Source organism: Adiantum capillus-veneris, chromosome 19, assembly GCF_014529385.1.
Source record: "Adiantum capillus-veneris isolate H3 chromosome 19, ASM1452938v2, whole genome shotgun sequence".
NCBI lineage: Eukaryota > Viridiplantae > Streptophyta > Polypodiopsida > Polypodiales > Pteridaceae > Adiantum > Adiantum capillus-veneris.
In genome coordinates this window covers 21,752,789-21,768,813 of record NC_140949.1, presented here as the reverse complement: position 1 = coordinate 21,768,813, position 16,025 = coordinate 21,752,789, and the positions used below count along the sequence as shown (strand labels likewise).

Below are 16,025 nucleotides of genomic sequence, written 5' to 3'. Positions count from 1 at the left end.
GGATAGATAAAGCTACAAATTCATCCATTCGAAGTTTAGTAACTTGATCACAACCTCTTTTTGTTTCCATAAATATGATCACTTTACTTCCATCCATCATTCGCTTCAGTAAATCTGGTAATTTTCAATATTTCTCATTTTCAACCTCTTTTTGTGTCCATAAATATGATCACTTTACTTCCATGCATCATTCGCTTCAATGAATCTGGCAATTTTAAGTACTTCTCATTCTCAACCTCGTTTTGTTTCCATAAATATGATCACTTTACTTCCACCCATCATTCACTTCAGGAAATCTGGCAATTTTGAGTATTTCTCATTCTCAAAAACAAATTCTACAGTCTGTAGAATTGAAAGATTGGCTTTTACAGCTTATGTCGAACCAATGATAACTTTGTAAGGATTTTGAAGAAATTGTCTGGCTAAACCTTCAACTTGTTTAGCCAAGTTATACTCCAATACTAAGTCTGTTTGTCATGCCGAATCTGGGAGATAATTTTTTTGATTTGAGATTCAAAACCCATGTTTGCTAGGGGCTTTTTAATTCTTTGCCTTCTTCGTATCACTTGTGCCGATATTTTTCTCCATTGCTTTCAATCTAACACTGCAGAATTAACAACTAGATGTTCAGTTCTTTTTATAAAAGAAAACTTTTCAATATATATTAGAAAAACAATCACTAAGAAAGCAATCAAATCTACACAATATGAGATTTGCAATATACTCTAGTCAATTCCACATATCGACCACATATGTTTTGAGCGAACATACACATTGCAATGCACTCTCTACATGGCATTACGGATTAAAAAATAATATGAAATTGTCAATTCAATTATAAATATAATGATTAGTTATACATCCTCTGCAATTTGAAAACAATAAGACACAACTATCTTCACATGCTATAAAGAATCATCAACATTTACATTGAAATGATGATAACTCCTTGTATAAATCAATGCATAAAACAAGGCAATGAAATCTTCAATACAATTACACAATTGAGGACTTCTTGTACCCAATCAAGGGTTGTAGCCCCATTATGCATCCAATTCAATATATAAAAGCTAATTTAACCCAATTAAGGATTATAGCTCTCATATTGTGTAGTGACAATCTATATCAATTCAAATCTATGATGGTGAAAAATGCAAGACTTCAAAGATCTTTATATACCCAGTACACTAGTACATGGCATCTGACCCTTGACTATGAACTCGTTATTTAAATATGCTCATCTTCTAAAATCAATTGCTACCCTTTTATGGATCAATGGCTTTGTCACAATGAGCATGACTCTCCAAATTCTCAATTGTTTCGGTTTCGTACCTTTTAGAAGTGGTTATCGAATTAAGAATCACGTTCGGTCCAAAAAAATGGATCTGTGACTCTGTAACCTTAGGTCAATTCACAAAGAGATTACTATACCCGGTGCTCGAATACACTCCCCAGGGATTTGCCTAGTTAAAATTCCAAAGTAAAAAGAGGTTTACTATATACAATCGAGATTGCCACGCTTTTGGCCAGCCAGGAAAACCCTATAGCAGCCCGGAGGGCCCCACCGGGAAAATCAGAAAGCTTGGCAGACCTACCGGCTCTATTGGGTTCTGCAGGTCACCATCAAGATCACGTTAACAATTAACATGATCACCTCTTTTTTATGTGTAATTGCTTGTGTTATTAACAAGATCACACGATCTTGATCACGTCAGTGAAATCTATGTGCCTCTGACTTGGATTGTTGCCAAATTGGCCCGATGGTATGCCTTGTGCTGGTACGCCTACGGCAACCCCACCACATTAAGGGCGACACTCAATTCACCATCGTAGCTAGCTGGTCCTAGCTCGAGAGCCTTTGCTTTTGTGGTCACCATACACATCTCTTCTGTTGAGAGAGAAGGAGAGAACACAGAAGTAGAACCCCAAAGTGTGTAGAATACACACATGAGATGATGTATATATAGAGGGGACCTGGGTGCCATATATAGAGAAGCCATATATTGAGTAGCTTCACATATAAGCTCAACACCCCCGCTCAAATAAGGGTCCCTAACTGTGGATGAAAAAACCCTTGGGGGATCAAGGGAAAAACCCACAGCTCTATATACACCCACCGTTATATTATAAAAATCATTGAATATACAAATGTTTACGAGGAGCTACATCACTCCTTTTACAATGAATGTTTTATGAGGAGTTACATTACTCCTATCAAATACAATAATGAATACAAAGGTTCAATAAAGAGGTGTAAAAGCTATCGATTAGCTTGTAATCAAAAGTGTCTCCGTGAATCTGCTGTGTAGCTTGTCATCAATATCGCATCACCAAACATGTCTTCATGTTGTCATCAATATGGCATCACCAAACATATCTTCATAAATCTTTTATCGTCACCAAGTTTGTCTTCATAAAATCAATTCTTTGATCAATCCTACATAGATCATAGACTCCAAAAAAAAACATGTCATGAAAATTATTAGCATCGTTAATGAAATAATTACGTTCACAATGCCATAAGAGATGGTTCGCGACGCCACTCTTTTGACGACATATATACGCACGACAACATATGGTACATAAAGTATAAACGTAAAAGTACAAAATGTGTGATTACGTGATACAAATGATATGTGTATATACTACATAAAACAACATTTATCAATGTAGTGATCAATGAATACCATCAAAGTATTAACAAAATATCATCATTATGTCAATAAAAATGAATAAATGATCATGGTATCAATGAAAAGCATCATGATATCACCGAGAATAATCATTGTATCAACGAAACAACATCATGGAATCACCGAGAATAACCATGGTATCAACGAAATATCATCATGGCATCACCGAGAATAACCATGGTATCAACGAAACAACATCATGGTATCACCGAGAATAACCATGGTATCAACAAAACATCATCATGGTATCAATAAAAATCACCATGGAATCAACGAAATATCATCATGGAATCACCGAGAATAACCATGGTATCAACGAAATATCACCATGACCAAAGTATTAACAAAACATCATCATGGTACCATCAAAATCACTATGGTATCAATGAGAAATTATCAATAAAACGACGTAAACTATATCTCTAAAAGAATAATTATACGAGAATCAATGAACGAGTATATCATATAACAAAAGATCATGTACCAACAGTAGCTCGATAGAATTTGGACGATCATCAACGGCTTGACTGAATCGGAACGATGTGTAACTGGCTTCTGCAGCAAAGTTACGTCAGTAACAAATATATGATTGATGAAGAAAAATATAATTGAGAAGTTTCCAATTATGAGAAAAATCAAAAGCAAAAAGTAAAATTTTGATTTTCAAACATATTCGCAGTCCGAGACGATAACCCAAAATTGGTGCAAAATTTAGAGAAACTTTCTTCTGCAAAGTTATAGACCACATCAATTCCAATCCCCATCGCGGGTAGTTTCTTCTGCAAAGTTGTAGAACACATCGATTCCGTTCTCTCACGCGGGTAGTTTCTCCAAAATCGTTTTCAATAAGCAGAAAAATAAAAAACAAAAAACGGAAATTGCTTTTTAGGTATGTACGCAGTCCGCGAACGATAACTCAAAATCGGTGCAGAATTTGAAAACACTTTCTTCTGCAAAGTTGTAGACCACATCGATTCCGGTCTTTCTCGCGAGTAGTTTCTGCAAAATCGTTTTCAATAAGCACAAAAATCAAAAACAAAAAGCGAAAATTGTTTTTCAGGTATGTACGCAGTCCGCGAACGATAACTCAAAATCGGTGCAGAATTTGAAAACACTTTCTTCTGCAAAGTTGTAGACCACATCGATTCCGGCCTTCATCGCGAGTAGTTTCTGCAAAATCATTTTCAATAAGCACAAAAATCAAAAACAAAAAACGAAAATTGCTTTTCAGGTATGTACGCAGTCCGCGAACGATAACTCAAAATCGGTGCAGAATTTGAAAACACTTCCTTCTGCAAAGTTGTAGACCACATCGATTCCGGTCTCTCTATAGATTAGTTTCTGCAAAATCATTTTCAATTAGCAGAAAAATCAAAAACAAAAAGCGGAAGTTGCTTTTCAGGTATGTACGCAGTCCGCGAACGATAACTCAAAATCAGTGCAGAATTTGAAAACACTTCCTTCTGCAAAGTTGTAGACCACATCGATTCCGGTCTCTCAAGCAGGTAGTTTCTGCAAAATCGTTTCTAATTAGCAGAAAAATCAAAAACAAAAAACGGAAGTTGCTTTTCATGTATGTACGCAGTCCGCGAACGATAACTCAAAATCGGTGCAGAACTTGAAAAAACTTTCTTCTGCAAAGTTGTAGACCACATCGATTTCGATCGCTCTAGCGGGTAGTTTCTGCAAAATCATTTCCAATTAGCAGAAAAATCAAAAACAAAACGCGGAAGCTGTTTTTCAGGTATGTGCGCAGTCCGTGAACGATAACTCAAAATCGGTGCAGAATTTGAAGAAACTTCCTTCTGCAAAGTTGTAGACCACATCGATTCCGATCCCTTAGAAGGGTAGTTTCTGCGAAATCGGTTTTAATCAGGAGAAAAATCGAAAACAAAAACGTACTGCTCTGATACCATGTTGAGAGAGAAGGAGAGAACACAGAAGCAGAACCCCAAAGTGTGTAGAATACACACATGAGATGATGTATATATAGAGGGGACCTGGGTGCCATATATAGAGAAGCCATATATTGAGTAGCTTCACATATAAGCTCAACATCTTCTCCTCCTCATCTTGGTCGAGATTCATTGCGTGCTTGCTTTGCTAATTGGGTGAATTTCCCAATGCAACCCCCTAGCATGGCCACTTTCTATGGAAAATTGGCACTATCCCAACAACACCAAAAGAGGTTGCGGCCTCGATATTGATTGAATGGTAGCCTCTTCTAGCCAAATTGTTAGTAGGGGAGAAGAAAATTCTTCATACCTTGTACACCTTGTGTTGCATGTGATTATATTATTAGGACGTTGGCATGGTCTTCTCCATCCTGCATCTTATAAATCTTAGAAATTCATGTGAATATATACTCTTTAGATCCTCAACAAACAAGAATTTATTGAGCAAGGATAAGCTTTACCGTATGTTGTGTCACGATCTTTGCATACAAGTAGTTTGAGCTTTGATCGAGTTCCATTTTAAGATCTATACATTGAAGTTTCTTTTGTTCAAGGGTTGTTACAATGTTGATGATGGCTGCATTTGCTTCTACATCTTTAAGCTCAATGCTCAAGCCTACCTCAAAATGAGGATGGACTTGTTTGTCTTGAGAAAGTGATGGTTCGCCATCATAGTCCCAAGGTCTCTAGTATTGCTCTTTTGCAATGGCATTCTATTGTTGAAGATCATGGACAAGGCTTTGGACTTCTTTGAGATACTCGATTGTATGCTCAAGAATTGCTACCTCATCTCTTTGAGATTCCACGTGTATAAGAGAAACTAACTAGAGGAAAATGTGCATAATCTTAAAATTCAAGTCTCTGATCTCATGCATAGCTTCAATTTAGTAAGGGCTACGAACTCTTTTGCATCTCTTTGCTTTTTTTCTTTTTCTTTTTTTTTCGGGAGGGGGGGGTGGGGGGTTGTTTACTGATGAGCCAGTCAATTACGTTACCTTGGTAATGTTAGGGACGAGAGTGCAAAGAATGGAAATGCAGTCTCCTTGTTTGCATCTGCGATTGCGCTTTGCAAACATGTGTTGCTTGGCAGGTGTTGCTAATTCATTAGTCTGCTCAATGCATGTTGCCGGTCCAAGAATGACGTTGACTTTATAATGCGGAGGCATCCAATTAGGATAGACATCTCCAGCTGGATTGACAATACTTGCAGTTGATCCCTACATCTGCTCTTTAGCTGGGATTGTCGATATTAACTCTCTTACATCCTTAACCTGATCAATCACATTATAAATATTCTGCTCAACTACATTACCAACAACATTCTTGCCTGCAAAACGAATTTGGTGACTTATATGAAATTGATCTTTGAAGGGCTCTTGAGGCAATATGTCCCTGGACGTAGCATGCACGTTTCCAGATGATGAGAAGTAGCTGAAGGTAAGGCTGTCGATGAAGAGTTGTTGGTCACAATAGAGAGGAGACGATATTGGCAATGCAGGTAGATCATGTACATTATATTGAACTTCTAGACTCAAGCTTGGCAATATAATATTAGAGACAAAGATACTGTATAATGTTTAATTATTGAGAATGTCAAGGTGATCAAAGCTAGTTACCATATGCCCTGTAAGTGTAGCTTGTAGAGAGGTGGTAGGCCTGATCATGATACCCATCTCTTCATTGTTCCTAAAAGAAGGATGAGCATGAGCGCTAGGACTGAGCATGAGTTCTTGCAGTACCACGTCTGCCCTCAAGGCACCACCCAACTCTCTCGGTGCCACTGACTGGCTTTCCCTTGAATGTTTGGCTACCCTAGAGTCCTCCACTTCTCTCTTGAGTGGTGCTGCGCTAGTTGCCATCAGTGATCCTAGTATGCTTCGTCCACCTGCGTGACAGCCTCTGCAAACCTAATTAGGCCACACACTGCCCTGCATGCCTACATAGACACTTACTCGTAACAGAGTTGGACTTGGCCGATGGCACATGAGGGAGCAAGCTATAGCGGGTGCATAGCTCCCTGTACAAAACTGGAGAAAGATCAAGAAATAAATATATATATATATATATATATATATATATATATATAGAGAGAGAGAGAGAGAGAAAGAGAGAGAGAGAGATCGTGACTTGGAACATACTGTAAATATAGCATTTTCCATTATAATAAAATAACTTGAAAATTGCTCCCCTTGCACTCATCCCTCTTGTCTCGCCCGTCACCATCTCAAGCACCGCACGCGCACATACACACACACACACACACACACACATAATGCTCGCCTGCACTCGACGCCTCTTCTGCACACAGGGGGAGGAGGGGGGGGGGGGGGGGGGGCGCAGGGGCGGGGGCTCCATACATCCCAAATTAAATTGTTGTCCCTCCCAGCTCGATGTGACGCGGCCGCAACTCACACAAAAGTCTCTCTCTGAGGTCTGCCTACACACTCTGCTCACGACATTTTTTTTGCTCTCTCCCCTTGGCTCTCTCTGATCCTCCACGTCTCCTGAAACCTACTTAGAGGATCTACATGTCAAAAAAAAGAAGTCGCCCACCGGCATGTTGTCGCCATGCTATCAAAAAGCGGCCCTTACCCTGTGCCAACACACTTCCTTGCCCTATGAGATGTTCAGTCAGCACGGAAGAGAAGCATGAACGGTGCAGGGAGGAGTGTGTAGCGACAATAACTGGGAAGGGGGAGGACTTCTGAGTGGTGAGTGGTGGGGCTTGCCACACTATTGAGCCTTTCTAAGCCACTAGTTTGAAGACACAATGCACAACACTGTTGTAGAGCCTGAAAAATCTGCAACAAGTCTCTCTCTCTCTCTCTCTCTCTCTCTCTCTCTCTCTCTCTCTCTCTCTCTCTCTCTCTCTCTCTCTCTCTCTCTCTCCACATGCTGTCACTATAAGAGTAGTCATCTATAACCGTTGGCATTTTCGCGAACAAAGGAAAATAGAGAGAAAAAAATTAAGTATGTGGTAATCATCGTGGCTCTAAATGCGGTAGTGGTTTGGAAGCAATAAACACAATAATATCTACGGCTATATACCCACCGGTATTATCGTATTTGTTGCCAATGTTATTACCGCGTTGATTGCCGCTAAACGTTCATTTAATTATAAAGATGCTCATTTGGGTCACTCAAAATTGGGTGGCCCAAATGAGCACCTTTATTTTTTACCTGCATAAAACAATGAAACATCAATTGGTTTTTGAAAGAGTATACAAAAAAACCAAAGAATTGAAATTGAATATTCTTTACCTTGACAATTTAATGTGCATAAGATCAACTATTTAAAAAATTTATAATAAAATATAAGTAGTTATATATATATACATTGTGCCACATTATTAGGACTTTATGAAAGTTTGGACAAATATTTTTAGGCTATCTAATCCTCATGATCTTGTCGTTGTCCAGAGGCACGTATGTTTGATCACCTTGACTCTACGTAAACCCAAACCAAATTAAACAATTATCAATAGCTCAAAACAATTGATACAAAACTACTTGTTTAAACTTACCGCTTGTAGTGATCCAACCGTGGCGTCGAATTGCTCACGAGAGATGTGATTGTTCTCGAACAACCATCACCAAGTATCAAATTCTGTATGTCGCTCCCGATAGTTGACCATCTCTTTGGTTGGTCGAGTAAGAGTAATATTTTCCTAAGTTAGCAATAACAATGACAAATCATCAATTACAATATTTATAATCACCAATTTCGATTATAATTTAATCAATCCTACATATTTGTCCTTCCAGGCTGCCTTGCCTCTTGAGCCACAGTGCGTGGGAGTTGGTTTGGTGTGAGCTTTGTGTTGTTGTTTGTAGGATGAGCCCGTCATAGACTGGTCACTCTTTTCTTTCATTGCCCACTCCCACTCTGTATCTGCCATGCTGCCACGGCGATATCTCCTATCTAGATCTCTAACCTCGTTGGCTGTTACGCGCCGCATACTGGACTGCTTGTTTTTCATAAATGTTTTTATGTAGCCCTCCAACCACTATTGTGAAAAATGTTGATCGGGAGCATTTAGAAATCTAGCATGCAGTGCGTCCTCAATGTAGCATGCATGATCAAATAGTTGGTCTCTAAACTTTACAAAACAGTTCTTATACATTGAATGTATAAGAATCTGAAGATGGCATTGAAATGCCCTACCCTGTGTTGTGCCAAAGTCCACCTCCCCGTCATATTTAACCCTATAATAGCATCCATGCGTGTTTGGCATGGGTCCGTCTCAGTATCCTCATCCTCTGCGTTGTCAGGGTTGGCATGATGTAAAAGCGGGGACTCCGTTCCCCCGCCACTACCAAAACAGGCGAATCCACAAGATCCATCGCCGCTTCGTCTATCTCGGTGCTCGCTGCCTTGAGACGAGCGTCAATGCACGCCGCTAGAGGAATTTCGTCGATGGTGTTCTGGCAAAGCAAGAGTGGAATGGAGTGGCGTAGGACCTAGTGATGCCAAGGGAGTGGGACCTTGCCATGGAAGAGGAGTAGGATGATAAGAAGGGACCGTAGACTAAGGGGCCATCGGTGCAAGGCTCTGGAGGTAAGAAGTACCTCCCTGACTCCCCCATGGTGTGGTCTATGGAGAAAGACCGTAGGTGGCAAGCTGCTGTGGAGTGTAGCGGCTAAAAAATCCCTCCGTCGAATGAAGGTACTGCTCTCATAAAGAGAGCCCGATGTAGGTCTGGATCTACGACCAGCTGTGGAGGAACCTGAATAGAGTAGATGTAGGATGGCCATGCCTACAAATAACAAAAATAAACCTATAACACTCATGGTTTAGGGTTAACTAGCAAGAAACAATCTTTACTTGTTTGCTTATTCTCACTGTCTCAGGACTCGGGTCCACTGGAGGCGATGTCCACCCCGGGTGGGAGCCCACCTGGATGTGAACCAACAAAAAGAAGCGTCAGATAGCTGCTCCCCACTAGGTGGTCTCTCGTCTGACAACTACATTACAAAGAGCAATATGAGATTTAGCTTTCCCCCCTACTCACTCATCTATAAATACGTACACAAGTATATTAGCACACAAGAAGGAGATACATATACATACTAGTAGACCTAAGTAGAGGTTAGTAGTGCCAAAGGTCAAGTGGCACCTCTTTAGATATCATCATAGTTTCAACGGTGGTAAAACCAAAGGTACGTTGTGGTAATCCATGCATGACTGGACCAATGACTGCAACACCACAATTAAAAAGGGACTATACCCAAGAGGAAGTTGTGGGACATGTGTCTAGCCTCACTATCCTATCTTATTGCAGTTTTAGCGAGAATCACGATTAAATTGTCAATCCATGGGACGAAGCTGAATCGACTAGTGCATAGAGGCTACAAGAGGTTGTCGATCTCTTGGAAAACAACTAACAACTCACATCTAACTCAAGCTACACTCAAGTGGTTGAAATCACCAAAAGCCAATCGCTCATCGGGATTCGACAAACAAATCACATCCGTTACAGCATCAAATGACATCCAAAAGTAACGAAACTTCTAGAACAAGTTTTTAAGACCTGAACACATATGCTTATGGTCTCAAACCTCACTTTAGATCAAGTGCCAAAATCGTGATTATTAACAGTAGTGGATTTTTGACCTAGTCGTTTTCGACCCAAACGCACCTAAATGCTTAGCAATGATGCCCCAATATCCCACCTATGCTTAGTTTTTTATTTTCAAGTGTAAATTCCTACTTATGATAAAATTAGGCTGCAGGTCGGCGACGCCAAAAGCTACGAAATACTATGATGTGTTTACGTCAATGCGTAGAGCTCTTACCTGTGTGGTTGCAATGCAACAAACGCGATTGCAATGTGACAACCGAGGAGGGAGTAGGAAGCGCGAGAAGGAGAGAAGTGAGTGACGTATTCACGCTGTGTATTTCATTATCCAAAACTTACAACTAACTTACAAAAATTGTCTTTTATACCTTAGCCAAGGTTTTTGGTGGTCAAAACTAATAATCTGGGAGCTCTAACTAAAGATAGGTAATGACATGTTGATACAATCTAGAAGCTTGTAGCCCCTGCTCATCAATTACAAGGTTTATCCAAAAAATAGGAGTTACAATATTATTGATTTATCAAAAATAATAAGTGTTTTACAATGAGAGCTCCAAAAAATGGTATTCGTAGTATCTGTATTATCTTGCTGTTAACATTCTCCCCTTCCTCGCCTGTGTCGTCCCTTGACACAACTTTATGGGCTGAAGTAGTCTTTGGGTTGATGGCTGGCGAGGTGTTCTTTAAGCGCATTGAGTGCCTTTTGGTATATGATCTTTCTCTCTTTATTTGGCACTTGCAAGAACTACATGGTGACTTTGTTCTTTAGCTCCACTGCTGAGTAGCCTACAAAGCGTGATGTCAGGTTACTGATCACTGGCCCAAATATTTTTGTTCGCCAAGTGAAGAACCCTATGTATAACGCTTCCTCGAACGCCAGCATATTGTGAGAAGGTAAAAACATGCATTTGGCGTAGAAGCCATAGAGGACTTCTTTGAAAGGTTGACCACTAAGGTCATAGCACAACTCTTTGTTATCCTCGAGGAATGACATCCAAGGGGTGCCTGCTTGCTCTGGCTCATGGAATACTTTGATGCAGGTGAGTAGCATTCGGTAGATTTTGTATAACATTGCACATGATAGATCTGGTAGACTTCTGAAGAAGGACATGGTGCCCGTTAGGGTTTTCACCATGTACTCTTCCGTTAGTGGTCCATTTGTTGGAGCAGGCAATCTGTGGTAATTGAGCCAATTTGGTCGCTTCTTTACTAATGCCTCGTGTGCTTTCCAAGTCCTTACTCTTGGTACAAGACAGAAAGTAGGATCTTTCTATAGGGTCGCAGGTGCTCTTGTGAACAAAATCAAGTACCTTGGATTCTTGTTCAACCAGCTCAGCCTCCACTTCGGGTGGTCTTGATCTACGCCCTCGACTTGCATGTTGGTGTAAAGCCTTTCTTTAACTTGTAGCATATCCACTTTAATCAAAGGGTAGGGCAGGGATTGTTGGTGCCATTGCGCATTGATTTGATTGTGTCTTTGAACCCACATTAAAGACGGGTCTCTACACTAAGACTGCTCCAATTTAAACTTCATCTCGAGGTCTTTATTCTTCTTCTCTAATGCCTTGTAGACCTCGTATGTGCCTTTGATCGAGGCCACTACGGGATTTTCTATGATTTGCCGCAGAAAAATTGCCTGATCATTTGTTCTTTGTTATGAGTACTGTAGGGAAGCATTTGCTACATCTAATTGAGCCTGAATCTTCTGAACAAATAGGGTTGTAGTTAGAAGTTCATTTGTGACTTCTGTTAGCTGTTCATCCTTTGCTTTGCAAGCATCTGACAAATTTGTCAACAGGTCACCGAGCTCTTTCATTTCTTTTTGCTGCTTATCCCTTGCAAGCTGATGTTGTTCAGCTTCCGCTTTCAACTATTGCACTTGCCTTTGCAAATCGGTGATGACGTTTAGTCGGTTGTCTAACTCCCCTTGGAGTGCGTCAATCACCAATTCTAATTCTTTGGCCCTTCTGCTACGGCTAAGTGCTACTGAGCAAAGTCATTCAGTCATGTCTTGCATTTGCTTAGCATACTCATTAACTTACAGGATCACTTCGTTGTTTGATTGCCAATCCTCGTCAGCTGACTTGATGTTTCTACATATTCTTGTGTGTCCTTTGGCAACATCATGGCTACTGGTTGCTGTTGCCCTTGTGGCTGTGACTGGTCTTCTGCCGTTTTGTCATCCTGAGCCTTCGTGGATGCCTCGGCCTTCTCTTACTGTGTTGAGGTAGAGGGTGTTTCTTTAATCTTCTATTCTCTTTGTTCCTCAAACTTTGTGTTGTCCTCTTGTTCAGGACTTGATGTCCTTTCGAGCTCTGGCTCTCACTCTCTGTGTTGCTCTTGTGTAGATTCAGATGTCTATTATGCCGGTTCAGTTGCTTCTGTTTGTTCAGGCTCTGTCTCCTTCGTAGGCTCATGTACTTTGGCTTTGCTTGTTGGTGAAGGTGGTGGACTCCGCATGGGGTAGTCATGCTGTTCAGAAATGGGTCAAGAAGGGTGGGGAGACACCTCACCTTGATCATGTTGTTCTACTTCTCGTTCAGTGGTTTTATCCGCTTGCTTTTGTTGTTCTATCGCCTCTTTTGCTTTTTTTGCCGCTTCTTGGGCTTCCTTCAGCTTCAAAGATTTTGCTTCATGATACATCTTTTCCAGGGATTCCGTGGGATCTTCAGCCTGCTTACTGATATGATGCTTGATTCTTGGTCCTTTCAGTTCAATGGGTATCCACTTTGTTGGGTCCTTGCTTTGTGCTTGGCGACTGCATTCGTAAGATTGCTTCTCTCTTTCAAATCTGGCTTGCTTTTGTACGGATTCCTCCTGGTGTGCTCCCACATCTTTTCTCTTCATTTCTTCCCATCGTGCTCTTTTTTCCTCATTATCTGATCTTTCACTAATGTGCTGTTCTGGCGAGCTCTCAAATGACTCTTAATCACACTTGTATGATCTCTTGGCAGATCTTGTAGCTCGAGGGGAAGGTTGTACTGACACTATCCAAGTGTTTTGATCTACTGGGGCAGGCGGCAAGTTGTCAGCCATGTCGATAGCATGGTAAGAAATCCTGGTCAAAACCTCTGGTGCTCCCAGGTATGTGATTTTCCCTTCTTTCTTTGTCCCTTTCAAAGTGGACAAAACATACTGTGCATGGTCTACCCTTGCACTTTTTTTAAAAAGTGAATCAAGTACAATATGGTTGATGGGTGGCAGAGCATTCAATGCCCTGTCACCAAAAAAAAATTCTCTCGGGCGTCGCTATAACCATCGCTATTTATGGCTCTGGAGCGTCGCTATAAGCGTCGCTATAGACTTCTGTGTAAACGTCGCTATAACCGTCGCTATGAGCGTCGCTATAAGCGTCTCTATATAGCGACGCCTATAGCGTCGCATATAGCAACACTATTAGCGACGGTTTTAGCGACGCCGGGGGTTATAAAAACCCAGTGTATTTCCGTCGCTAACAGCTTCACAAGAGCACACAACCTCTTGTAGTGTGAGTTAATCACTCAAGACCCACCTCTTGCACAACACAATGGTTTGAACTGTATTGATCTTCAAAGCATGGTAGAGCCAACCATGGCTATGCATAGACACGATTGTTCAACCCATGCACACAGTTGTCCCGGAGTATGCCATCTAGGAGGGCTGGAAGAATACTAAGTAATTAAGGGCAATGTTTGAAGAGGGAGAAAAAGAGTTTGATGTTAATGTGTGATTTTTTGCAAAATTAACTAATAATGCCCTTATATATCATCAACAGGAGAAATTTAACGGATAATATCTCTCCGATGAGTGTAAAAGTGTACATACTATCAGAAAATCATCAAAAAATAGCCCTTTTCGATTATTTTTCATCATTTTTCTTGATATTGAGACTTAAAAATGGAGAAATCCAACAAAAAACAATAAAGCTGTGTTTTTCAATGGATTTTCTTAATTATTGGATTTTCACTTTGCTGTTTTAGTGCATTTTGTTATTTTCTTTGATTTTCTCAATAAACAGGTCAAAAATTAATAATAAATAGCAAAGGAGCTTATATGGAAAAACTGAAGACACGCTGCTGATCAGAAATTTTTTTAATCAAATCGAAAGATGGAAGCGGGAAGCCTAAATTAGGCGGCCATACCTACTTTTGCAAAATTCTTGCAAAATGAGCTACAGGAATCTGATTGGGGAAATTTTTGAGTCTAACATAGATTTCGCGGCCTAATAAGACTAACAGGGGAATCTGGGAAAATGGTTCAGGAAGTCCGAGTATAGATACCCAAGGTAGCTTAAAATCACCTCATTTTTACTTGTTGCCTTTGGAGAGAGAGCTTTTCGACCTCTTTCGCACGTACTTTCCGGAGTCTACAGTTGTCCGTTTTCAGCGCCGTCTCACACAAGACATGAGGGGTAAGTTCTTTACCCATCAATGATCCATTTTGTATGGCTGGTAGCTAGTATAAACCCCTAGAAAAAACCCTAAAATCCAAGCAGTGCAAGAAGACCTACGACCAAAAATCGACTATAGCAGCCTATCACCTCAATCAAATCGGATGAGATTTGAACTGTAGCATGCCCCAACATAATAGAATGCTTCTCTATCACCAGTTGACCATTCGGCAAGGGTCGAGGGGGTCCCAAGTAGAAAAGCTAGGCTTTTGGCAGATGCCAGAATTGGGTTCTGACTCCATAGAGAGCTTGCATACGAGGTCTATACACAATGTATATGATTGGTTTTGTGAAATCAATCAAGAAAAGCCCTCGAAAAGCAAAAAACGGCTCGAAGGCTACGAAGTGTCAAATTCGACATACAAGGTCAAACTTACTCCAAATGGACCAAAATTGGATGAGTTGCTTCACGACTATTGTACGGACAAGTCCACAACCTTAAAAGTGACTAACCAACTCAACAGGCAGTGTATATAGTCACAAAAATCCGTGATTTCAGAGTTGACAAAGCACAAAGTGATGCCGGCAAGACCAAACTTTACCAATTTCAATTTAAGACTTGTTTTAGGTGTATAGAATGTGTTTAGGTCAAAAATTTTAAGTTTTGCAAGAAAAATGTGACTGCTGTAAATAATTGCGATTATTTACTTTTGCACGATTTTTGCTTGAAAGTTGCATCATCACATCACCTATCACTTGTATACACCTAACACATGGAAAAATTCAAGTATGAGCCAAAATGATCACATATACTTGAAAAATTGCCAAAAAACGCAAAGAAGTCTTTGCAAGCCAATTTCTGAGTTATGAGCCACATTTTTTGATCCAAATCACCCCATATCACATATACAAGGTCTATACAATGCCTAGAAGCCACAGGTAGAGCTAAAGGACATCAGGTAGAGCTGCAACTTCTACCAAAAGAAGTATATGATGTCGCCGCAAAGTCCGAGACCAAAGAAGCGAGCCGAAGGCTAGGACTCAGAGATTTCTATGACCAAGAGCCGTGTGGAGTGGACATCCAAAAGGCTTATGAGCTTTTGTCCACGATCAAGGAAGATGAAACCACTCAGATCTCTAACCCACAAGGGAATAAGGTTGAAGTAGTGATTACCAAGGATATAGTGGCAAAGACACTCAGACTGCCAACAGAAGGAATGACAATGAGAACAAGAGATAGAAAGACGGAAGGTACTCTCACCAAAAAACCGTCGTTGCGACAATTGCCGACCTCATTCACAAACAGGTGGAAGAGCCCGCAAGGTTGTACCATCAACATTTCCACTACCTTGCCAAAAGACCACCAAAGTATACAACACCAAATCATGCGGTTGCCACAACCTTTACGCAAGTCCTCAAATCAACCAAC

At 40.5% G+C, this 16,025-nt stretch overlaps 1 pseudogene; it reads left to right on the top strand.

Moving 5' to 3' along the window:
• Positions 1-5,756, top strand: part of LOC147433682 (uncharacterized) — a 37,532-nt pseudogene extending 31,776 nt beyond the window's left edge.
• Positions 5,757-16,025: the final 10,269 nt, after the last annotated feature.